Below are 24649 nucleotides of genomic sequence, written 5' to 3' on the forward strand. Positions count from 1 at the left end.
TTCTCAATGGAGGGCATGCCAATTGAACACCTGCACATGGCATGAGAAACGTGTCTGATCTTCATGACGTAAGCAGGGCCCCGGCAAGACCAGGAAACGTGTCCCTCCTTTTTGGTCGGAAGAGTGATGTCATCGCAGGGAGAGCGTGAGGTTGGCTGCGGCTTTATTGAGCTGGGCATTTTATTACCAAGAGTACCAGACGTGTGACCACATGCACCAGTCCATGCGAGGACACAGACCTGGGAAGCTGAGAGCTTGATATCATGGCATTTGTGAACCGATATAAAGCCCTTTCAGAGAGAAAAGGAGAGTGAAGCAAAACCATAAAACAGAGAAACGCAGACAGATACCCAGAGGGGAAGAGGGACAGCATGAGTGTGAATGCTGATGGGGATAGCAACGCGTGGAGCAACAGAGCTGCAGAATCCTGAATCCAGCAGATGGAGACTCCGTGTCCTTGTTTTGTGGTGATCTGTGGAAGCAACATGCAGCTCGCGCCTCTGCCTCGAACTGCTGCAGTGGAGGAGTAAATGCGGAGCCCAGCACTGCTCCAGGTGATCCACAGCAGCCCAGCCCGGCAGACTGCTCCCTCCTCAGCCTTCCCTCTCCTCCTCCTTTTCCTCCTTCTCCTTTTCCACCTCCTCATCCTCTTCCTCCTCCACCACCTCCTCTTTTTCCTCCTCCTCCTCCTCTTCTTCCTCCTATGTCACTGCTCCATTCCTCTGAGGGCTTTGGAAAGAGATAAGAAAGGATCAGAAAAGCAGAGGAGAAATCCTGCTTTCCCCCCCTCCGTTCTCAGATGTGACACACCTCTGCCCGACTGTCCGCCGCTTCCCTGTCATCGTGTGAAGACACGCCGCATATGTGCTCAAATGTCTCCGGAACATAGACTCGCTACTAGGTAAGAAGACTCAGACTCATCCAGAGAAATGTTTCTTGCCCACTGTTTTCTTTTTGGTTTTTTTGTTTTGCTTTTTCTCGAGACGTTTTCTGTGGAACTGTTCCAGCCCCGAGTGAGAGTGTGAATTTAACAGGTAGATGAGAAGTTATCACATCAGATCGGACAGAAAAGAAATCAAACGAGGCTCTCAAAGATGAATACATTTGTCTTCAGGTTTTAGGAAAAGCACTTCTTCCCCTCAGCAGTCACAGGGATCCATGCAGGTGTGTGTGCATTCATATGTGTGTGTGTGTGTTTGTGTGTGACAGAATCCAACAGGGTGGCAGGGATTGCTCTTCAACCAGAGCCTTCTCGATGGGTAACAGGGGGATTTTCATCTTTACAGTGTGGCCAAAAAGCTTTCTATCGATCTCCTTATGGCCACAAATGTCAGTAGAATCTGTGGCTTCAGCATAACTGACAGACTGTCTTTTTCAGTGGTACCAATAGTTGATCATTATGTAATCATTTTATGGATACAGTTTGGCGATAGAGAGGAAAAAAATCTCGTCATTTTCTGCATGTCTTAATCCCCCATTTTTCATGGATGGGGATGAATTTCAGATGAAGAAAGCACTGAAAGGGGGAATTAGGGTACTGACAGGAGGGTGGAAGAGGACAGGAGGGGGGTGGAGGAGAATTTACTCCATCACTCTTTGATTTGGAAAAACTGCTGGCCAACAGCTGAACGGTGCAAGTCTTCAGTCTCTCAGTAACATGCTAGGTCTTACTCTGCAAAGCCCGAACCTGGAAGTGACCAAACAAGGCTTCATCGCATTCACCTTTCAAACACAGTGTCTTTGTAATATCATAATAAGAGATGGAGACCAGGTGATTCTGCAGCAATGTGTCCAAAACCTGCATTCTGCTGTGAGACAGAGCATCAGGACTCTGTGTGTGCGTGTCTGTGTGTTTGCGAGCTAAAACCTCTCACAGTGTCCTGCAGAAAACCTGTTTTGGATAAAAAATATATGTACATTTATGCTAATTTATGTTTGGATGCAGAATCAAATCTTTCATCGCTGCATTTGGCACCATGAAACATCCTGTGCAGACATCTGTAGTCACACGCATGTGCACAATCTGTACATATTATGTGCTCTCTCGCAATAAGCTCTCATTTCTCACACACTGTACACAGAGATAAACCTGTATACATACGGCGCACTCTGACAGCTGTGCAGGATGAATCAGGTTGCTTTCTGGTGTAGCGAGGTGTCTGGCTGGTCGTTTGTCATGCGTGGCATTGGGAGGATCCCAAAGGAGCAGAGTCTGAGCTTCTCTCAGCTCCCAAGCGGCTTTTCCCCCTCCTTTTGATTCTCCAGGAGATACACTAGCATCCTGAAATGCTTCATTTAGCCATAATAAGAGTGTCAAGCTCCACCAGCAGCCCCCAGAGGCTATAATGTAAATTACACATGTGAATATGAAAGTCTTGGACAGTCTCTGCCAGTTACTTCTTGATGGTAGAAGGAGTACTTTGACATTTTGGTTAATGGTTTTTTGGCTCTTGGTTATGAGTAAGTAGACGACTGATCAGTATAATGTCTTAACAGCAAATGTACAGATGAAGCTCACAGTCTGTTGGCTTAGCTGAGCATAAGGACTGGAACCAACACATAAAAACTGACTGTTCCCTGGGCTGGACATGTCATAGTTATACCGGCTTCCTGCCAATTTGTCCCAGCCTTTACAAACATCAGAAAATTTTCAGTTTTGTACATTAGCGGGTTTCACAGATGCTGTTAGGTTTACTTTGTTACTGCTGGACAGAGCCAGACTAGAAGTTTTCCCATTTACTGCCTTTGCACTAAGCCAAAGTAACTAACTTCTCACTGTGGCGTCGGCATTTTAGATTGACCCCAGTGACATGAAAGTGAAAAAGTACTTTACCACAAAGTATAAAACTCAGGGTTTAGCACTCTGAGAGCATGGATGTGCTCACAAAATTTCTAATCATGCTTGATGATGATACTGTGTTATGCAAGACTGAATTACAGAAAAGCCTATCAGGTCAGGCGGTCAAAACATTAAAATTAATCCTCGGTAGACCTCTTTTACAACTTTAGTCAGATTTCAAGGAAATTAAACTATTAAATGTGGAGATTCTTGAGTGTCATGTAGAATTTTGACGTTTGACCCAACAGCGTTGTTAAATCAGTTCTCATGTGGTTGCAAAAATGATTCGGAGTCTGTTTTGAAGACCAAAAATTTCCACAAAATTTGACATCAGGTGTTTTTGAGTTAGGAAACAAACACCTGGATGGGAAGACTGATTTTTCAACCATTTCAACCATAATTGGTTTAACAGTGCTCTTGACTGCTGACACCGGATGGTAATTCATATTTGGAGTGTTGAAACATCCTCTGAAGTCTCCCTTTTTTTTTTTGTATTGCAAAGACTTTTTGTAGCCTGGAAAGATTTTTTTTTCTAAATTCTTGATTTAGGAGTTTTCTCCTACTCTTCCCTGCCGAGCACTTTCAGTTCTGAGCTATTTTAGGCTGTCTTGCAGGCACGGCATGTTTAAGATTTACCCACACAGTTTTAATGGTGTTCAGATCAGGGGAACTGTGAGGGCTTTTCCAAAAGCTTCAGTTTGCTCTGCTCCATGATGGATTTTAGATGGACATTTTCACGTCTCTTTCTCTTTCAGCCACGGTTTCTTGGCCGACTGCACAACATTTGGATCCAGAATTTGTTAATATTTATTCTTCTTCTATACATGTAATGTTTCCAGTTCACCTGGTTTCCACACATGTGTTACATCTGACATGATGTTCTTTTACTTAAAAGAATTCTGAATTCAAAATTAGTTTTGACTTGTTTTAAATGGGACTATCCAGAGCTTGCTTTGTGCAGAAGAAGACAATGGGGAGCAAAGGTTTCATGTAGGCCAGGGATGTCGAGTTCTATTTCAGTAAAGGTCAAATTTGGGAAAGGGGGATTTCCCAATGTCAGATGTGGCGAGTTTAAGGGCCAGATATACAGTCAAGTGAAAAAGGACATTTTTCTTAGCACTCTGTGCAGTTCTGTGAAGAACTAAGTACATTCCGTAGCTTGTAGAATCACTTTTAGGAGCAATAATGTAAAGTAATTGTTTCCTCTATGATTTTATCAGTCTCTCACATCAAATTTAGGCCCACTCCTCTATACAGCATTACCTCAGTTCATTGAGGTTTGGGGGCATTTGTCTGGACTTTGTCTGCGCCATTACAGCACCTTGATTCTTTTCTTTTTCAACCGTTCTGCTGGAGATCTGCTGCTGTGCTTGGGATTGCTGTCCCGTTGCATGACCCAGTTCCAAACAAGTTTTAGCTGCCAGACGGACAGGGGTCACGTTTTGCTCTAGAATACTTCGGTACATAGAGGAATTTATGGTTGACTCAAAAACAAGTTGCCCAGGTCCAGCAGCTGCAAAACAAGCCCAAATGATCACCTCTTCAGCACCTTTTCTCTTGACAGTTGCTATGAGGTATTTGTGCTGATATGCTGCACTTGATTTTCTCCAAACTAAGTATTGTGCACTATTGCCAGACAGCTCCTGTTTGGTCTTGTCTGTCCAAAGGACATTGTTCCAGAAGTCTTAGAATTTTTTCAGATATAACTTTGCAAACTTAAATCTAACTGTCATGTTCTTTTTAGAAAGAGGAGGCTTTCTCCTGGCAACTCTTCCTCACAAGCCATACTTGTTCAGTGTTTTTCTAATTGTACTGTCATGAACTTGAACATTTCACATGCTAACTGAGGCCTGTAGCGTCTGAGATGAAGCTCTTGGATTTTGCAGGTCCTCTGAGTATTTCAGTCTGACCTTGGGGTGAATTTGCTAGGACATTTACTCCTGGGAAGACTGTGGCATTGTATTGACAGAGGCCTGAATACTCCAGATCAGCAAACTCCCAAAACATCTACCTTCACAGAGGTGGTCACACTTGCTGATAATCAGTTAATCAAGTGCTTTTATTAGCAGTGTCTGGCTAATACTTACATCATTAATCCTATGGAAGTATGAGCCCAGCGCCATCGATTTCAGTGAAAACTTTATCTTTAACAAACTACAGTCTGCAGTCACGTGATAATGTGCTTTAATTAAATAAAATATTGTTACCTGTCCCATATAGCATTCTTACATTCATTTTGGTCCACATAAATAATTCAACAAGTCACCTAGCCATCATAAGGCCTAGACAAAAAACGAACTACAGCCATAGTTTTACTGGTAGGCTGAATGTGTCGACTACTGGCAGTATGGGGAATTTTAAAATGCGTGATAAAGCATAAATACATAAAAGCAAAGTGATAAATCTTTCATTTTGTTCTTGCATTAATTTTTGAAAGTGTCACTGAATGTGTTTTACAGTCCTGAACATGACAAGTCAGTGTTTGTGTGAGGCAAAAAGTAAAAAACCTTTGATCGTGTAGTTTAGTACACAGTCTAGCCTTCTGGTGTAAAATCTGATCAACATAAAAATCTATGAACAAAAAAAAGCTGTAATTTTCTTTTTTTTTTGGAACCTGTCCTCTGATTTGCCAACGTGACTTTTCATCTTCATCACTTTAAGGGTTGGCTCATAAATCTGGCTTTTTTTTTTCTTTTTTTTCTTTTTTTTTTTTATGTAGCTGCATGCTGCTTATCAGTTCAGCAATTTTCAGTCTCTGTCTCTGCTGCTGTGTGGCTTCAAAATGATGATGCAAAGTATGTGAAATTGCTTCATGGTAAATGGATGCATTGGCCTTTCTTGCCTCTTCTTATACTTAGTGAAGAAGTATTAAATTTAACACCTCTATTAAAAGTTGATACTGCCTTCAGGATCAACTTACTTTTTTGTCTGCCCAGTTTAGGTTAAGATACACATATCTGTTTATTTTGATGTATGCACAGGGTGTGTGGCTCTATACGAATTTGTGGAGGACTAGATTTAGCTCTGACCCTTGAGTTAGACACATAATGGTAGTTTGGACAGTGCAAATGACATGTTTTTATTGCCTTTCTCTGCTTTATACCAATCATTCCTTAGTAAGTTCAAAAGAAGAGCCCATGGTTGCCGAGTCAGATGATTTATCAGCTCTCAGTCATCATCAGGTGACAATTATTCTGCTTCCAATTAAAAATCAATTAAGACTTAATGAGCTAATAAGTCGTGAGACTCCACAAAAACAACTTTTGCACCTGTCAGAATACAGTTTTATTTTTCTGTTTGTTTAACAAAGTTTAACAAACAAAAACTGCACATCAAAAATTTATTTGTGTGTTTTGGGTGCTGCGATTGCTCTTCAGTAATTTTCCAAGGAGTGCCAAAAAATATTGCGCACAACTGAATGGCTAATTTGTTTATCTACCCTCTTAGCTAGACGCACAGATCATGTTTTGTTTTTGGATTAAGCTGCAGTACATCTGGCAGTTGATGGTATCTTTTCTCTCGGTTTTGCTGCGGAGGTTTGGAGGTCAGAATGGAAAGATTAACCACCCATTAACTGACAAGCTGATTCATTGCTGGGTGCAGAGCAGGACGACAACAAAAACACCGGTAAATTCTGTTAAATTTAAAGTGACAAGCTGCACATTCATTTTAAATTGATCTTTTATGTCTTCTTATCGGTGCTGCTGAACAGTCATTTCTATGGCGCATCTGCATCGGCTGCATGATCGAGACATGACATGAACGCCAAACTGGGATAGCTTAGATGACGCCACTTGAATTATTTTAACCTGCACAGCTTGATGTTTCTCTTGGTGACACAATTTACTTTGTTCATGGTGGTAAATCGAGTGTGTATTTAGACCCCATAGAGGCAATGTGAGTGGGTGAAGCACCACAGCCAAACAAATAAGCATATAAAAAATGCTGACAAGCCCTGCCACAACCTGTCCAGGTCCAGTTACAGATTGCCCTATGACAGCTGGGATAGGCTCCAGCCCCCTCGCAACACTGAATTGGATAAGTGGGAGAAAATGGCAACAAAAATATCATAGTTCCCTGAGTGGTTATCCCATTGTCCCCATTTCGAAACGCCTTTAAACTTGCACTCCAGTTTGCTTCGTAAGCATTCCCAGGCACTGACTTTAAGCAACGAGAGTAATTGCTATTCTCAAGCCATGTGTTGTTAAACCTGCATCTGCCCATTTCTCTATATTAATGAGAGTGCTAGCTAGCAAGTCCCATTTTCTTCATCATCATCTTCAGGCTCTCCACCAGTGTACTGCAAACATGGCAGCTTGCCAGGGCTGAGCCTTGAGATTTCTTTTAATATTTTTAAGATGTTAACTGTTAAGTTAGTTAATGCATCCTAGCTGCTTTTTTTTTTCTTCAACTCTTTGCCTCTTATAAAAACACAAACAATTGACAGCATTAATAATCGAAGCAAAAACAGCTCCACTGTGCTGGATACCAAATTAGCTTGATTACTTGGAGAATAAAGCACATTTGCAACCATAGCTGTCCAAAACTACAAGTTCCCCTTGACTTTTACTTAGTTTTAGCAATGGAAATTGTTCTTTTCTTCTTTTACTTTCTGTAGCAGTAAGAAGTGTGCTGTTGACAACCACCTCAGGGAATAACACTTCCCCAGATTCACCAATTAACTTACTTCTTGATGATTCAGGATCGGGTTTCTTTTAGCAGCTTACCTATTTTACAGCTCAGGCTGTTACAGCACATCGTTCCTTTGTCTTGTGTCTAGTAGCACCTTGGTATTTTCTAACAAATCATGTCTACAGTGTAGTTGTAAAGTCCATTGTAACTAGACTTTTGTCGAGATCTCTTTAACTGTCTGAGCAGCTGATATCAAGAGGAAACAGATGAAATGCAAAGAGGAAATAACTGTAAACCCAGGGTTTAAAAATGATTGAATGCATGTGATTATCCACCCATATGAACATGCATTGCACATTTGTTGATAATAATACTCAATATAATGTGTGATTTAAAATGATATTGCCATGCAACATATATCTACCTTCATGTAAATGCAAAATTTATATGATATTAATTTTAACTGATGAATCAACAGGATGCGTTCTATAATCTGACAGCATATTCAGAATGTTTAATATCAGAAAATAATAGAAGATAGCACAAGTGTTTTAAGTGAGTAGAGTTCAGCAGCACACAATGGGAAGGCTAGAAGGAGTTGCAGACGGAAGAAGCAGTAAAAATGTATGGTCATATGTAGTTTCATCCAACCTTGAGCCCCAAACTCAAACAAAGAAAAGAAAAATGTCTTTGAGAAGGTGAAGCTGTCTTTTTTTTTTTTAGCAGTCTTGCTTCAAAATTGACTTTTTCTTACCATCTTTTGTTTTAACTGTGGAACTCATGTCTGTCTTTACTCTTTTCCTGCTGTGGTGACCAACGACTGCCCTCGGGCATGATTAAAGTTTAATGTCAACTCTTTTTATCTTAACAGTTTCTGGGTACCGTGATGTGCAGTGCTGCAGTTAATCGAGGAGAGCCCAGGATGAAAATAACTAGAATCCAAGATCCCAGTTTTAATCCCTTCAAGTGGTGCCTGGTACAATACCATGTTAGGTAGCAAGTGAAGCTGCGTGGGCGTGTGAGTGAGTGGAAGAGTGAATATAGAGAGCGTTCAGAGGAGTGAGCTCGATATTAGCGGCAGAGATTGATACCATTTATTGTCTTGTTCTGAGAACGTGGAAATATGTAATTTCTTGGCCAGTTTTGACACAAAAATCAGGCATTTTCACATCATAATAAGTCCCAATGCTTAGTATCATCTTGCGTGTTAAAAGCTATTAATGTCTTTTCATAAGCCCTGTGGCAAAAGATTGAATTTCCCTTTGCAGTTTTTGCCTAAATCTTGGTTTGCTCTGATTGAAGGCCTTCTCTGACCTAAAGTGAGAGCCAGTTTGACCCACTCTCAAGCCTTTTTTTTCAGTGTATTTTGGAGACACCAAATCATTAGAAATTCATTGTGTTTATGCGAATCGAGTCTCTTGTTTCTCAGTATTTTTAATGAGTGAGTCATCAACGCTTTTTGGATCTGGCTGAAAAATGATTTCCTTCCCTTTTTCCAATTCAGTTGTCAGTGGCTGCACCAAATGCAGAAAGTAAAACGGTAAATATGAGCTGGTTGGAGGAGAAAATAAAATCAATTGGAAGCAATAATGACGGTAAACTAGCGTGAGTGAAAATCACACATTATGTATCGATCAGCTTGAGGAGAAAATCTTTTGTTGAAGTCGAGTAAGAAATCCCCACATTTAGCAGGAGGAAACCCCTTCATTCAGGTGTGTGTGTTTTAAGATTTAAAAGATGTTGCAATTAACAATTGAATCATCCGCCTGGTTTGTGTTGTGTGGTTTGGCTTCCATAATGAGGACTGGATTCATCTTCAGTCTCTGACAGTACGCCGAGCGGGATATGCTGCTCTCCAGCCTGTTTCCATGGAGATATTCGGGAGCTGTAGCTTCCCCCTCTTTTGCTGTACATTCCTCCAAACAGTGCTGCTTTTTAAGAGGGATCTGGGCCAGTGTGTGTGTGTGTGTGTGTGTGTGTGTGTGTGTGTGTGTGGGATTTAACAGTGTGTTAACAGGCACACAGACACGTATGGTGCCATTGATGGATATACTTACGCTATTGTGGTAGTATTAAGTGTGTGTGTGTGTGTTTGTGTGTGTGTTGGTACCTCCAACAGTGTCATTGTACAGTGTGTCTGCAGGAGTTGTACTCTCTCTCCTGGTGTGTCATGCTAGTAGTAGCTGCTGTAGTGAATGTTCAAGTGTGTGTGTGTATGTCATAGTGAGTTATGGAGGCTGAATTATTCGACTTGCGTATGTGTGTGTGTGTGTGTGAGAGAGTGACACTGTAGTGACTCAGACTGATAGAAAGGGTGAGAGAGAAGAGTGGGATCAGTGGAGCGAGAGGGCAGAAGAGGTTAGCGAGAGAGAGAGAGACGGAGAAACAGAAGGTGAAAAGCTTTGCTGATCTAATGAATGCAGAAAATAATGTATAGTCTCATTGACATAATCGTGCTGCAGTGTCTCGTTACTGTATATGTAGGGCTGTAGGGCTGTTAAAGCCAGAAAAAAGGGCTCCAGTGGCTTATGCTTACAAGGTGACAAAGGTGACAAGCGATTCCTGGCCAGACAAAGAGGCCACCACAGGGACAGAGCGTGTCGAAAATAGCTGCGAAAAGGATCTTTGTGTTTTGGCAGAATGATGCAGTGCAGACCTGAACAGAGAGTCCCTGCTGTATGGAGGCCAGGGCAATCCCTGTAACAACAGGATTTTTAATCCCGAAGCTCTGCCCTGTCAATACTCTGCATGTGTCTCTTGGAGTGGTGGGATCCACTCACTGATTCTTCGACCGTATCTGATAGTTTTTGCACGTTACCAATTAGTTTTGTGAGAAGAGCACTTACGTAATCTGGCTTGGTTCTGTGTTAACTTGAATTTTTTTTTAACAAGCTTGATCAGTTTCCTTGTGAAGCACTTGGTTGCAGCAGAGCAATTAATTTCTTGTTTAACTGTTAGGTCTACACAGAGGGGGAAATAATTATTTGACCCCCTGCTGAATTTGTAAGTTTGCTCACTTATTGATATTCTGTCTCTCTATATTAAATTTTAACCGTAACAATAAGATCACATCATTATTTGCCCCATTCCATAAGGTGCAATCAAAAAGGTTAGAAACAGACCAGGGACACACATTATTTGTATGGGACCTGTTGTGTGTTTCTTTTTTTTCTTGTCAAACAAACACATAATGGTCACTTTATTAGTTACTTGCTAATACCAGGTTGGACCCATTACATCATAATTCTTCATGGCTTGGATTTAACAAGGTGCTGTAAATGTTCCTCTTAGATTCTGGTTCACATTGAAATGCTGGAATCTCACAGTTCCCACAGATTTGTTTGCTGCACATCCAAGAAGTGACTCTCCTGATCCACCACATCCCAAAGGTGCTCTATTGGATTGAGATCCGATGACTGGGCAAGCCATTTAATTACAGTGAACTCACTACTATGTTCAAGAAAGCAGCTTGAGATGATAAGCGCTGTGACATGGTGCATTATCTTGCTGGCAACATTGTGGTCATAAAGTGCTGGACATGGTCAGCAACAATACTCAGGTAGGTTGGTACTAAAGGGCCCAAGGTTTGAATCATTGATGTAAGGCAGCATGGAACTGTTCTCATCCTACTATCCAAATGTTGCATCGAGACTCATCAGACCAGGCAACATTTTTCTTCTTTTTATCAGTTTTTTTTCTTTGATCTTCTGTTGTCCAGAAGATCAAAGAGCCTGTGCAAATTGCAGCCTGCTTCCTGTTCTTAGCTGGCAGGATTAGTACTCGGTGTGGTCTTATGGTGCTGTAGCCCATCTGCTTCAAAATTTGATGTAATCTCCCAATCAGAGATGCTCTTCTGCATACTTTGGTTATAATAAGGGATTATTGGAGTTATTGCTCCATTCTTATCACCTTGAGACACTTGGACATTCTCTGATTTCTGGTATTAGCAAGGCCCAGATAACTGCCACTCAGTAGATAGTTTCCCTTTTCTGGACCATTCTCTGTAAATCCTATAGAGTCCCTGTGCATAGCATAATAGGATATGATGTGTGCAGGGATTGCCTGAAGAGTAGCCGGGTGGTAGCAGTGATCTCAGTCTATTACACTCAGGGGAACTCTTATAGGATCAGTTTGAGTCGGGCAAGAGAGAAGCTCTATGCGTGCGTGGACACTGCTGCTCGCTGTGGCTCGATCCTTGCCAATGCTGTGTTACCTGCCGTGCGTTAATGGCCAGAGTGCTCTGACTCACGCTGGGCAGCGGAGCCTGCCAGGTGGTACTTGTCCACGCAGGGAATTTAGAGTGCTAATACTAATGTGCTAAGCCAGCGTCCGGTCAGGCCAAGGGGGAACCTGAGTGCCACAGACAATATAAAACACCGACAGGGCATGGCTAGGTGCACCGTTGAGATGGTTTACTCAGCTGGAAGCTCACATGCTTCCTGTCATGCTCGCTTTCTGCATCCTGTTCAGGAACATGTGAGCATATCTACAGGGACTCATTCACAGAACCACTCCACCTGCGTTCAGCCGTAACACCTGTGAAATGCATCTGCTTGTATAGAAAACAAAACGTTCGCCTTCATCCAAATGACTCTACTTTGCTGCCCAAACTTTATTTCTTCACTGATGAAGGGAAGTGTTTTCCTTGTGGACAGAAAGAACAGATCCACAGTTTTTTTTTTTTTTTGGGGGGGGGGGGGGGGGGGGGGGTGTGTTGTTTTTTTCCTTTATGCCTTACACACAAACACTTCTTCTTTTATTAAAATTGATTTCAAACGAAAAACATTCTTTTAGCTTTCAAATCACTTTGGCAAATCCCTGAACAGTCACTAATCAGAGGGCTCTGCCCACTTGGAAAGAGTCTATGTAAGACGTTTTTTGCTTGACTCTTGCAGGCTGCTGGCATGCAGCACCCACAGCCTGGTCTGATCAGCAGACCCTTGGCTCATCAGCACAACTTGAGCGTGGAAGTGGATTATTAATGGTGTTGAATATTCCACTTATAAGGGATCCATCAAGTGTCTTAAACATAATCTTTGAGTCCATTTAATCCTAGATACTTATTATTAAGATGCAAATCTTTTGGTAGATCGTTTTGTGTGTCAGACTGCTTCTTCATCTGCTCCTTAAAAGTCATTAAACAACAACAACAACAACAAAACATAAGCAGCAGACGTTTCCCATATGTGTGGGGGCATATGAATTAAACCCAACAATTTAGTTTGAAGCCTTTTAGCAGCATCAGCATTTGCTAATCATTTTAATTGCATGGGATTAGGAGATCTGTTTGTCACTGCAGAAAAAAACAAAACACAAGAGACTTAAAGATTGTGGCCTGCGCTCTGATCTGTCGTGGCACACAAAGGTGAGAACATTGACAGCAAAGTCTAGCACCCCGCTGGTGGTGACAGTTTAATTTGAAACTAATTATGGAAAATTCTGGAGCTTGTCTTGTTTTGTTTTTTTTCCTTCCACATCAGCTCCGCTCAGGGAGTGAAAGTGTTGACATATGCCTTTCAAGGGTTTGGATCAGAAAGAAGACGAGTCTTAGTTTAGACATCTCTAAGCAGATTTTTAAAATATCGTTATAGACGCTGTAGAGATTGTCAGCGAGATCAGTGACGGCAAGGCTTCACTGTAACACTGCAAAAAAAGTTCTAAACACCAATCAAAGTGTCACTGGTGCTTTAATGTTTCAAAAGAGCCACAGATCTCTTTTGTTAAGTAAAAAAAGAGAGTTGAGATACCACCAGAGGGCAACTCCACCTCAGTCTTTGTGAAAATCGAGCAGAAACTCTCACATATTCCTAAAGAAAGGGTATAGATTTAGTCACAGAGGAGATTTGTCTGCCTACAGGGATTTTAAATTGACCACTTTGGAAATTAGGTGTGTGTGCTGAGAAGAGGGAGAGATGAGTGCACCTCTGCTCTTCATATCAATATTCTTTCAGCCCATTAAAAATAAAAATAAAAGCTCTCTGTTGTTTCGAATAAACAGAGAGTTTCTAAACTGGGATATAAAAGATGAATGTAGTCACTGTGGTGTTACCCGCTGCTTAGTGCTGTTAAGTTATGAAGCCACAAGCAGAGCGTGATCGCCAACATCATTGTGGCGATGAAACCCGATGTGACGGGTGAATTAGAAACTGAAGGAGAGGACACAGTTATGTGGCAGTGACTTGTCAATAAAAAGGTAGGCATGGCTTAAAGTACAGTACTGTGCAAAAGTCTTGAGTCACCACTCATTTCTTTTCTGAAGGCTGTATTTTCACTCATTTTTGGTCCAGTCCTTGTAGCTGACCATCTTCAGAGAAATGTTTTGGGGGTTTTTTGTTTGCCTCTTAAGACTTACCTATGAATCACTGAAGAATAAAAAAAGGCATCTACACCAAGCATGAACCTGTAGTTTCTACATATAACAGACAACTTGGCAAGGAACCAGTTTTAAATTGTGTCTTTAAAATTTTGTTACCAGCAGCCTGTGGCAAAAATCAACTCATCCCAGTTTTCTCAGCTGAATCTATTAAAGATGCCAACTTTAACACAGTTTGATGGACATAAAATAGTATTTTTACACCAAAAAGGTTATTCCCACAGGGCTATTAGTTGGAAACTTGGTATATCTTGGTACGGTGTGCAGTGCGTCCCCAAAAACTGTGTCACGGTCTGCGATGCAGACTGTGTGGAGGTGAGCATATCTTGGTGTAGACCCAAAAGCAGACGCGTGGAACAGAACTTGGTTTTAATAGATAGCGAGCCGTTTTAAATGTCTAGTAGAAAAATACAAATCAAATAGGAGAAGGCCAACCAAGGCAAAGCCAAACAAAACCTTGAACTGGATAAATTAAAATTAAATATGAAAACACAGTGAACATGAACCCTGGATTTGAGATACATGGATTCCTGGAACATGAAACACAGAAGATCTGACAATGAACACCAGGAGGCACAGGACTTAAATACACAGAAGGGTAACGAGGGAAGTGGAAACACATGGGGAACACAGCTGACACAACTGGACTTGACACAACAGGGTAAGCAAAACTTAGCAGACTGAACATAGAACATGAGACTGTCAAAATAAAACAGGAAACATAGTGAGATGTAGACTGTGACAACTTGGGAGAGGGAGAAAAAGACATGACTAAGACACACAAGGGACGACACTGGTAACACAACATAGACAACATAGTGGGGAATCAAGGACCGGGCAGGAGCCTAAACTGACAATAACTAAACAGGGAAACAGAGAACTCAAAACATAGAACCAGCTGAATCCTAAGCTATATAATTTAGTGCTTTCAGCGTTATAACGCCATAACCGCATTAATGCGGCAAATCTCCGTTAGCGAGTTAGCGCGGATCGCCCCGTGTGTGGGGCTGCACGGCATCAACGTGTTAGCGCGGTTAGCTCGTTAACGCGTTAGCGCCGTCCAGCCCCACGTACGGGGCGATCCGCGCTAACTCGCTAACGGAGATTTGCCGCGTTAATGTGGTTATGGCGTTAACGCCATTTTAACGAGATTAACGCTGAAAGCACTAATATAATTATATAAGTTAGAACATAATACAAACAAGGTACAACACCTCAAAATGAAAAAGAAAGAATGAAAAAGGTATCTAACTTAATGGTTAGCTGAGTCAAGTACATGTCCATACACAACAGACAACTTAGAAAAACATAGCAAAAAACAATTTTAAGTTGAATTTTAGGCTCTTTGTTCTTGCGGCATGTCACAAAAACAAAATCAACTGTTCCTATTTCTTTAGTTGAATCTATGAAAAATGCAAAAGATAACAGTTTGACATGCATAAAACAGTATTGCACCAACAAGGTGATTCTCAAAGATCTATTAGCCAAAAGCTTGTTATATCTCAGCATGGCATGCAGTTTAAAGAAGGCAAAAGAAAACGTGTCAGGCCTAAAAAACTATCTACAACCAATGAACTGGAAGTCAGGGACTTAAGAAATAGGAGAAAAATCCAGCAAAGACCTGATATAGGTTCTTTGGTTGATTCATCTACTGTTACGACTACTGTTAGTGGCTGTCAAGAAGCCATTCTTAAGGAAGGGAATACACAGTGCAGCATTATAAGTAATGGACTGACCTCCTTAGAGCCCAGAGCTAAACATTATTGAAGCAGTGTGGAACAAAAGGTAGCCAACATTCAAAGAAGAGCTTTGCAATATCCTTGAAGAAGCCTGGAGAACTATTCTTGAATAACAAACACAGAAATGACTATAAAGCTTGATTAAGAGAATTCAGGAATCATGGTGGTCATACAAAATATTGACTTTCATGCTCGTTATAGTTGTAAAACCTCAGTTTTTGCATACTTTTTGTATAATGCATGCTTGAATATGTTACAATAGGTTGCTGTATCTGTTTCCTATTTTCCTATTAAAATGAAAATAAGTAAGGGGTGCTCAAGACTTTTCAAAATACTGTATATTCTACTTTAGCCTCCCTTTTGATTCCAAAGTGGTAATAATATACTAAATGAACAGTGTTATAGTTTACTAAGTGAACCAACAAGCACAGTCATTTTCTCATAGGGTTGTACATTTTGGAACCACTGCAGCCGCCACCTACTGGCTATAAGAAGTAATGCAGATCCAAGACCCTTTTGCATTCACTTCACTAGTCAGACCTGGAAGCTATATCCATCTTTGAAAGCATTCAGTTTATCACCTCTGCCAACTAGGTAATTTTTTTTCAACCTCATTAGTTTTTCATCTCCAAAATTACAGAGCTCTTAAACACACAGTTGGGCCACGGACAAAGACGAGATCAACCATGCACTTAATTTATTGGCGGTTAATAGCAGATCAAGCAGGGCTTTTGCCCACAATTCAAATAAAATTACATTACAGTGTCACAGAAATTCATGGTTTTTTAAAAACTTTTTGTTTCCTAAAGATATTCCAATTAATCTTTGAAACGAGGTTTAGGAATTGTGTGAAAATTGTGATTTTTTAAAAAAGTGTTATTGTACACACTGTAATAGCAGGTTTTCTGAAATATATCAGAGAAGAACATGTTGGATCTCTGTATACAGGATCATCATACAGTGAGACCAGAAGCACTGAAGCACACAAAGTTTTTATCTTTTGTTTTGTAAACTTCTTCATTAAAAAAATCTCCATAATTTAGTACATAATGTGTTGAGCCTGAAAATAAGTTTTTGAATGTTTCCCATTGTATCCTGTATCCTGTTTTTTTTGTATGTATTTTGTATAGTATTTTTTTCTCTCTCTCTTATTTTCTTTTCTAAATGTACCCGTATATTGTTCACATGTTGAAATAAATTACTAATCAATCAATCAATCAATCAATCAATCAATCCTATCATTGTAGCCTTTTTTATAATGCTGACAGGTAGTGCCACAGTAACATTAGACATTTAACTGTTTCTCTCTCTTTTTATTTTAATAGGTATTGTTAAATGATGCAGGTACATGTAAGCTAACCAGCATGACATGAGGAGGTTCGTTCAGTCTCTGAGTGCTTTCCACTAATGAGTTTCTCTCCAAGAAGAACAAAAACTGTCCAGTATGTTGGGCGCATATTCAGCCAGACACTGGTTCTATCTATTGGTTCTTGTGGCTCAGTTCCTGTGCCAGTATTCATTTGTTTAAAAAAAAAATAAAGAAAAGAAATGAAAATGCATGAGCAGGTGAACATAATAAAGTCTGAATCCATCATGTGAGCTGCTGCTGAAAACAAAGCCAACAGTGCTGTGGAATTGCTTTGGATACTTTCACTCCACATCACATTACAGATAAGTTTGTGGGTTTTTTTTTTCTTTTTACTAGCATCAGAACAAATAAAAAAGAATTTAAATGAATATCAAAGTTCCCTCAAGGGTTCTGATTTGACATTCACTCAGCCCATTGTGATGGGTTTTGTTCAGGCACAGCAGCAGCGCTAAAACCCAAGGCCCTCAGAAAATCAGGACAAAAGCTTGCCATTATGATTGCAGATGGGCATAATAAGAAATACTGTAGTGTGGAAATGCCCAGTTTGTGCTTGTGTAATCTCCCACAGCAGCTTCTTTATTAAAATATTCTGTCACTGCAGTCTGTGCTCAGTGTCCTAAGAAGAAACAGCTTCTGTTGAATGTCAGACAGCTTTGACAAATCGCACTTGAGTGTGAGACCCAGACTGATACTGGTGTGAGGCAAAAACACGGCCCACGGAAGCCTCTCAGCGGGGACGTCAAAGTGGACGCAAATAAAGAACAAAGCGAAAGGAAGTAAAAGGGGTCAAGCTGCTTGAATGTTTTGAAAAAATGTCAAAGGAACACGAAGAATTATGTCCAATGCAATTGGAATTACATGAAAGTAAAAAGCCTTCTATATGGCAATTCAAATGACTTGAGCTATATCTATATAGGTTGTATTCTCTTGTGATAACAACTCAACCTTTGTATGGTTGAGTTTAAATGATGGACAGTATGCCAGATTCCTTCTCTTTCACTAACAAGTTCCTACCTTAAAAACCACGTTTGAAATACTCAATTGTAGCCAGCAGCGACCTATCTAAAAATAAAACTGGTAATAGTCTGCCTATCACTGCAGAACGCAGTCTGGAGCCGAGGAGGGAATAAAATCATAGCTCATAGTGGAGAGTGTAAGACTAAAGCGACAATCAAATCACTGGAACAACAAATTGGAGAGCAGAATTTCTTGTTGGATCCATGTGCTAATAATTAGATCTTACAGAGAGGATGTCTTGCTGCACAGTGGAAGTTATAAAAATTACAAATCTGAGCACCTGGCTAAGTCACTATCCATAATCTTATCATTTCCCTGTAGAATTATCCCCTGTAGATAATTCTGTGCACTGTGGGTCAAAATACGTTTTCTTCATTGTCTCTTTAAAAAAAGACGGTGGTCATTGTCTGGGACGAATAAAATATGACTACATCTACTTGGAAATATTATTTTTATTATTATTGTTGTTTTTCCCATTTTCCAGCTTGCACAGCAGGCAACATGAGTGACTCACAGCAGTTCAAAAGCATGTTGTTATACCTAATCATTATCTGTACAATTGGTTTCAGTATGACACATTAAACTGCATGATCAGAGCTCTATGTGGGCTTACACAACAACTGCGCATACACACAGGCAGAAACACACTTGATCACTGACGGGCTGCAGATATTTGAGGAAGACAAATGTGGCTGAAGAAGACATCTTGTGCACATGAGCAGACACATTTGTTTTTAGATACTGATTAAGTCATGAGTAAGTACAGCAACAGTCATTTGGTAGCATGACTAACAGCATCACTTGGTAGCCTGTTTGATGTAGCCTGGTTAACTTTATTATTCATACAATGTGCTTGGCGGGTGCAAACAAGTAGGAACGTCTATGGTGTTCTGTCTTGTTTGGACACTATTTTTTAACAGTGTCCAGTTACTTGTGAGCCTCTAAAAAAGGAGAGACTACAAAAATGGCTGTTAATTCTAAGCAGTTAATGCAACAACCTGAAAATACACATTTTAATCACATCTTGAGTGCTTTGTTTGGTGGTTTACATGGTTACATTTGCAGAATATACACCACCAGGATGTATCCCTGACCAACTGTAATTCAATGAAAACTTTCATATTTATAAAGGTGATTTTACAGTGTAAACCAAGTGTAAACAGACACAAATCGAAATACAGCATGTCCAGGTATGCTATAATAATATCCAGGTATGCTTTTACTCTATTGGCAGTGTGTTTGGGATCATTATCGTGCTGAAAAATGACCCTATTTCAGATTCATGGTGGATCAAAATCTGATGGTAATTTACTGCATTTGTAATTTCATCATTTTTGACAAGATCCCCAACACCACCGGCTGAAATGTAGCTCCAAACCATGACAGAGCCTCCACTGTATTTTGCTTCCATACATATTGACAATGATTTGAACCAAATATTTCCTTAACAATGCCTTCTTGAGAGCCACTCTAAAGAAGGCTTTAGCAAACAGTAGATTGATCAACTGAAGGGACAGATGCATCTCTCAGGTTTTGTGTCAGGTCTTTGCTTATTTTTTAGGCCTGCTAATTCTTCTGTCCTCCACTTGTCTACTTTCCTCAATTTTTTTGAGGACACAGTGCACATCATGTCGAGAAATACCAGGTTTTCAGCTAACAGCTCTTTGGGAATCACCTTGGCACACCTTGTTGGTGCAAAAATACAATTTAATGCCTGTCAAACTGTGTTAACTTTGGTATTCTTAATGAATTTAACTAATCAAATGAGAAAAATTATGATTGCTGCGACAGGCCTGAAGATACAGTTTAAAACTTTGCTTTTATTTGCAGACTCAATGGTGGTTCATCCCTTAAGATACGTGCCTTTTTATCACTGAATGATTCATATGTCACGATGAGTGGAAAAAATAGCCAATGCCAAGAAAAAATCTATGAAAGGCTTTCAGAACTAATGCCCACTATTGCTCAAAAATGAAAGTTTAGGTGCCAGAGGTGACTCAAGACTTTTGCACATCTTTAAGTTTGATACAGTGGTGGAATAGCACAATCCTTTTATGGATGTGGAAGAGGATGAATGGGTGGATGCTCTAACCTGTCAGTTAAAGCACCAGTGAAGCAGTGATACTAAGCTCTTTGGTTTTTCAAGCTTATTCCTTCACATACTGTATGTGTGTCCATCATGAATTCTGTATTTTATCATGTCTCGCTCCACTTGACCTGTAAATTCTTCAGTCCTCCAATTTAAACATCTTCCCAAAGCTCTCATTTCTCCTTTGAGGAGCAAAGAGTGAGGATGCATACAGTAAATCATACAATTTATTGGCAACTTTAAACAACACGACAGACCGCACTTTATTTACTATGTATTTTTACTCAGTACATTTTATTATTCAAGCTTTAGCAGGGACCACTGTTAAACTAAAGTGCATTTTTCTGTGTGAACGTGCTCCCTGTGTCTTCCTGTGCTCTCTCTGGGTACTCTGGTATCCTCCCACAGTCTAAAAATATGCATGTTAGGTTAACAGGTGATTCTAAATTGGTGTGAATGTGAGTGTGAATGGTTGTCTGTTTCTCCATGTTAGCTCTGCGATAGACTGGTGACCCGTCCACCTTTCACCTTATAATAGCAGGGATTGGCTGCAGCCCACCTGTAACCATAAAATGGACAAGCTGTTGAGAAAACGGATCGGATGGATGGATGTCCCAAATCTAAGTTTAATGAAACAAGTGTTGTCTTCAGTACAAGCCATTAACCGTGCTTCTGTGATTTTTACATGAGAGTATATTAGACTTTCTGGTCTAACTAGACCCCAAATAACTGCTGGTTTAATAAATGAAATCTGTTATTTATCACCGATTGTTCTTTTCATTTGTGTTCATTTGCATATACATATATAGATTAAATAAAAATTTAAAAAATAAAGAAATGTAGGTTTTTATTTACTGAATATGAAATGCCAAACTGTTTGTGCAGGTTAAACATGCAGCTATCTCACATAAACATGTGTTATGTTGGTAAATGTAACTACAGTAATTCACCGGTAGAAGTAACTCTACTATTAGGATTATCTTCACAAACACAAATGGTAATATACACAAGCATATAAGAACTGATCATCAGTATCTGACGTCGTTTGAGATGACGCTGTCGGAGGAAATTATATCTCATTTCTCACATTTGTTAAGATGTGGATAGCCTCCTCTGCCCTCTTTTCGGTGAACATGTGAAGCCCCCTTTGCTCTCACTCACTGCTTGCTAAGCTGAGCTAAGTGCTGCTTTGAGATTAATACATCCGAGGCCTCTTTGCCAGATGATGTAATAATCGTGGTGGTTTGCTGTTGCCTAGATACACAGAGATAAAAAAAAAACTCAGCCAGGTCTTGCTGACTCTGTTACCAAGACCCCAAGGACCATTTTTGTGTATCAGCATAAAAGTGTCTCAGGATACCTGCCGCTCACTTTTGGAGCCCATGTAGGGAAACCATTTTTATAGTTAATAAAAAAGTCTGCTTTAATATGTTGTGTCTAACAAAAAAAAAGTATTTGTCTGTCTTCATATAATTTGCTTGAACTTGGAGTGTCAGTAGTAAAGTAGTAAACTCCCTAACCCTTTAGACACTTCTGTATTCCTCTCATATTCCCTTCACTCGCGCAGACGTCCCAGGGAGAGGAAACTCCAACAGCCTGCTGAGATGCAGGTCAGATAGTTTGTCTCAGTGTTTGTGTATGTGAGTGAGCTCGCACTACAGATCGAGGTGGTGACTAAGCCTTTGCTTCTGTAACAGTGTTGCATTAAGTGCATCTTCATTCTGTTTTTAGCTCAGCAGAGCCAAATCCAATCCACTGGTTGCTATAGCGATAAAGTCTTTCAACACTGAAACTTTTTTTGTGCCTTCAAGCTACATGAAGATGATCTGATAGCCCTGGTTATTTAGCAGGAAAATGGAGTGTTGGATTTTGAGATGGATGACAAAAGAAAATGATTCTGTACTCTCTGGGCATTTCTCCACCTGCATTCTTGTTTGTACGTACAGACCGACATGCCATGGGTTACAAAGCAGCTCAATCAAGGGTGCATTGCATGCTGGTTTGGAGGGAATCGGGGCTTGTATTGCAGCTGCAGCACACATTTCTACATGTACAACCTTAACTGTGTAACAAAACTGAATTTTGGGGGTGTGAAGTGGTATAGTGATATACTCGCTAAAAATGAATATTTACATATAAATTCAAACAAGCAGGTTTATCTATTATGTGCATCTTGCACTCTAAAGTTAGGTATACCTTAGAGCTTAGATTATTATACATAACTTACCATTTCTCTTTCTAAATAATAAATGTGAGAGTGACAATTTAATAAACTATAAATCCGTGCCTTCATTTAGCGATATTGACTACAAACTATAATTTTTGCCTACTTAAAAAGCATAAATGGACCAGATTAGTACATCAATATCTTTATTTTGAGTCTGTTTTTTGGTAGTTTACGAAGGTTTACCCATTTACTGTAAACTATAGTTCCAAAACGTTTAAAAAACAATTTCATTAAAAAATGTACTTACAGAAATTATTCATAGCAGTAAAATCTCCTTCCTGATATATTTTAGGCCTCCCTTGTGCTGCCAAAACAGCTTTGACCCTTGGACACAGACCTCTGGGGGTGTTTTGTGGGTTGTGGGATGAAGAACAGAAGAACATTGCTCAATCAGACAAGTATCTCTGGAGTTTAAGGGTCAGGTCATTCCGACTCCTTGTGATATTCCTTGATCTGTTCCTGAGGAGTTTTGGATGTTGGTTTGATGAAACAACTTTTATGAACATATTTGGGTCTTTAGAAAACTCTCATAGACATTAAATTGTTCTTGATAATAACTGGTATCTGCTTGTTGTGAAAGAGGGAAAAATAACACTAGGAGCACAACCACAGCCATGGAAACATTCCTATACAGCAAATTCCATAATCCTTTTTCAACAAAGGACCACCCTCTTTTCTGCTGGATGAGTAATGATAGACCATCATTTTTCTACCATCTGCTGCTCTGGTGCCAGAGCTCTATGAGAGACTGGCTGTGACCTTGGGGAAAGGCTGGGCTGCGTGGGCCTGTCTGCATGACATGGACTCTCACTGCCAGCTGTCCATTAGCTCTGGAGAAACTGTGTGATGAGTCACTGATGCCTTGCCTATGTCGCTGTAGATCTGGATGCTAGATTGGCTATCATTATGCATTTTAGTGGCTTAAAAAAAGGCATTTCAAGTGGTTTCTGTCTCATTAGGCGGTGTGCGGCACTGAGAATGTGACATGGAGACGATTAGCTGTGATGTCGAAAAGGCCCAGCTGATGGCTCAGTCTCCAGTGGACTTTCAAAATTTAGCCATTGTCAGTGTGACAGCAGCAAAGTCTGACATTTTCAACGCTGTCATGTGAAGAAGAGCTGAGCTGGTTTCTAAACTAAAAGTAGACAATTGCACTGCTATTTTTTCCATTTTCCTCACGCAGTAAAGCCAAAATCCTTCATTGCAAACTGCCACCCAGTTAAACAAGATATACAGCAGATGGGTATTGTGAGGTGCTCCATGTATCAGTGTTGCATTCTTAAATTATGAAGCCACCTTCCTTCTGCTGTAGCTGCAATAATGTTTCACCGAGTGACCTTCATATCACATCATGTTTACAGATGTTTAGCGGATTCGTCACACATGGATCCCATTCTGCCTTGACGCACTGGAGGTGATTAAGACTTGAATGTTATTCAAAAGCAGGCAGTTTAGAGCGTCGTAAACTAATCAGGCTACCTCCATTAGACCTGTGGGAATTGTGACAGCACTGGCAGAGCATTACCCTTAGTCTTGACAGAAGCCTCTCACGCCAATCCTGCAGCTTTCCACCCAGCTGCTGTGTCCTTTTCACAAGAACAATAGGGTCAATTCAAAATTGCACAACACTGGTGAGTAAGAAAGATAATTACAGAACATCAAAACAACCACTCATAAGGTATCACATGACTGTGATAAACACTCGATGAATGAAACTTATTAGCCCTTGTGATTGTATTGCATTCCTGATCATACAGTCATGATGAACAGTTAATTTCCAACTCCATAGTTTTACTCTTGGACTACACGTAATTTACATTTATTACAGAATTATAGTTATTTATTATTATTATAGTTCTTTTCATTATACTGTGCCCTGTATGCAGCCCGTCCCCCTGTTCATCCACTCTCTGAAAATGAACCATTTTAGCTCCTGTCCCTTTAAGTCAACTTACTTCTGACTGGCTGCTTCTCGCAAACAAAATATTTGAGGTACAGGTGAGTGGGATATTTGTGTCCTTACTAGAGATGGCACGATACCACTTTTTTATGTCCGATACCGATATCATAAATTTGGATATCTGCCGATACCGATATGAATCCGATATAGTGTGTTTTTTAATCAATAAAACTGTTTTTTAATATATTGCTGCATTTTGTCTAAGTTCATACTCAAGTTTAAATAAACAACAACACTAAAGCTATTCTGTTATACCTGTATGTAAAATATACACTGCACCCAAAATATTTCATAGTTCAGCAGTACTGATCAATCAAATAAACTTAAACCTGCACCATCCTTACTATTCTGGTATTTTAAAGAGTACTTAGCAGAAATAAGCAACCTAACTAATAGGGTTGCAA

The 24649-nt window shown here is 40.1% G+C and overlaps 1 protein-coding gene across 4 annotated transcripts in view; it reads left to right on the top strand.

Moving 5' to 3' along the window:
* Window positions 1-349: 349 nt before the first annotated feature.
* dlgap2b (discs, large (Drosophila) homolog-associated protein 2b) overlaps window positions 350-24649 on the top strand; it is a 95167-nt gene continuing 70867 nt past the window's right edge. For all 4 annotated transcript variants that reach the window (XM_063495467.1, XM_063495468.1, XM_063495469.1 and 1 more), the window contains exon 1: window positions 350-901. The gene's annotated coding sequence lies outside the window, so the exon portion shown is untranslated. The remainder of the gene's footprint in view (window positions 902-24649) is intronic.

This window comes from Pelmatolapia mariae, linkage group LG15 (assembly GCF_036321145.2).
Source record: "Pelmatolapia mariae isolate MD_Pm_ZW linkage group LG15, Pm_UMD_F_2, whole genome shotgun sequence".
Taxonomy (NCBI): domain Eukaryota; kingdom Metazoa; phylum Chordata; class Actinopteri; order Cichliformes; family Cichlidae; genus Pelmatolapia; species Pelmatolapia mariae.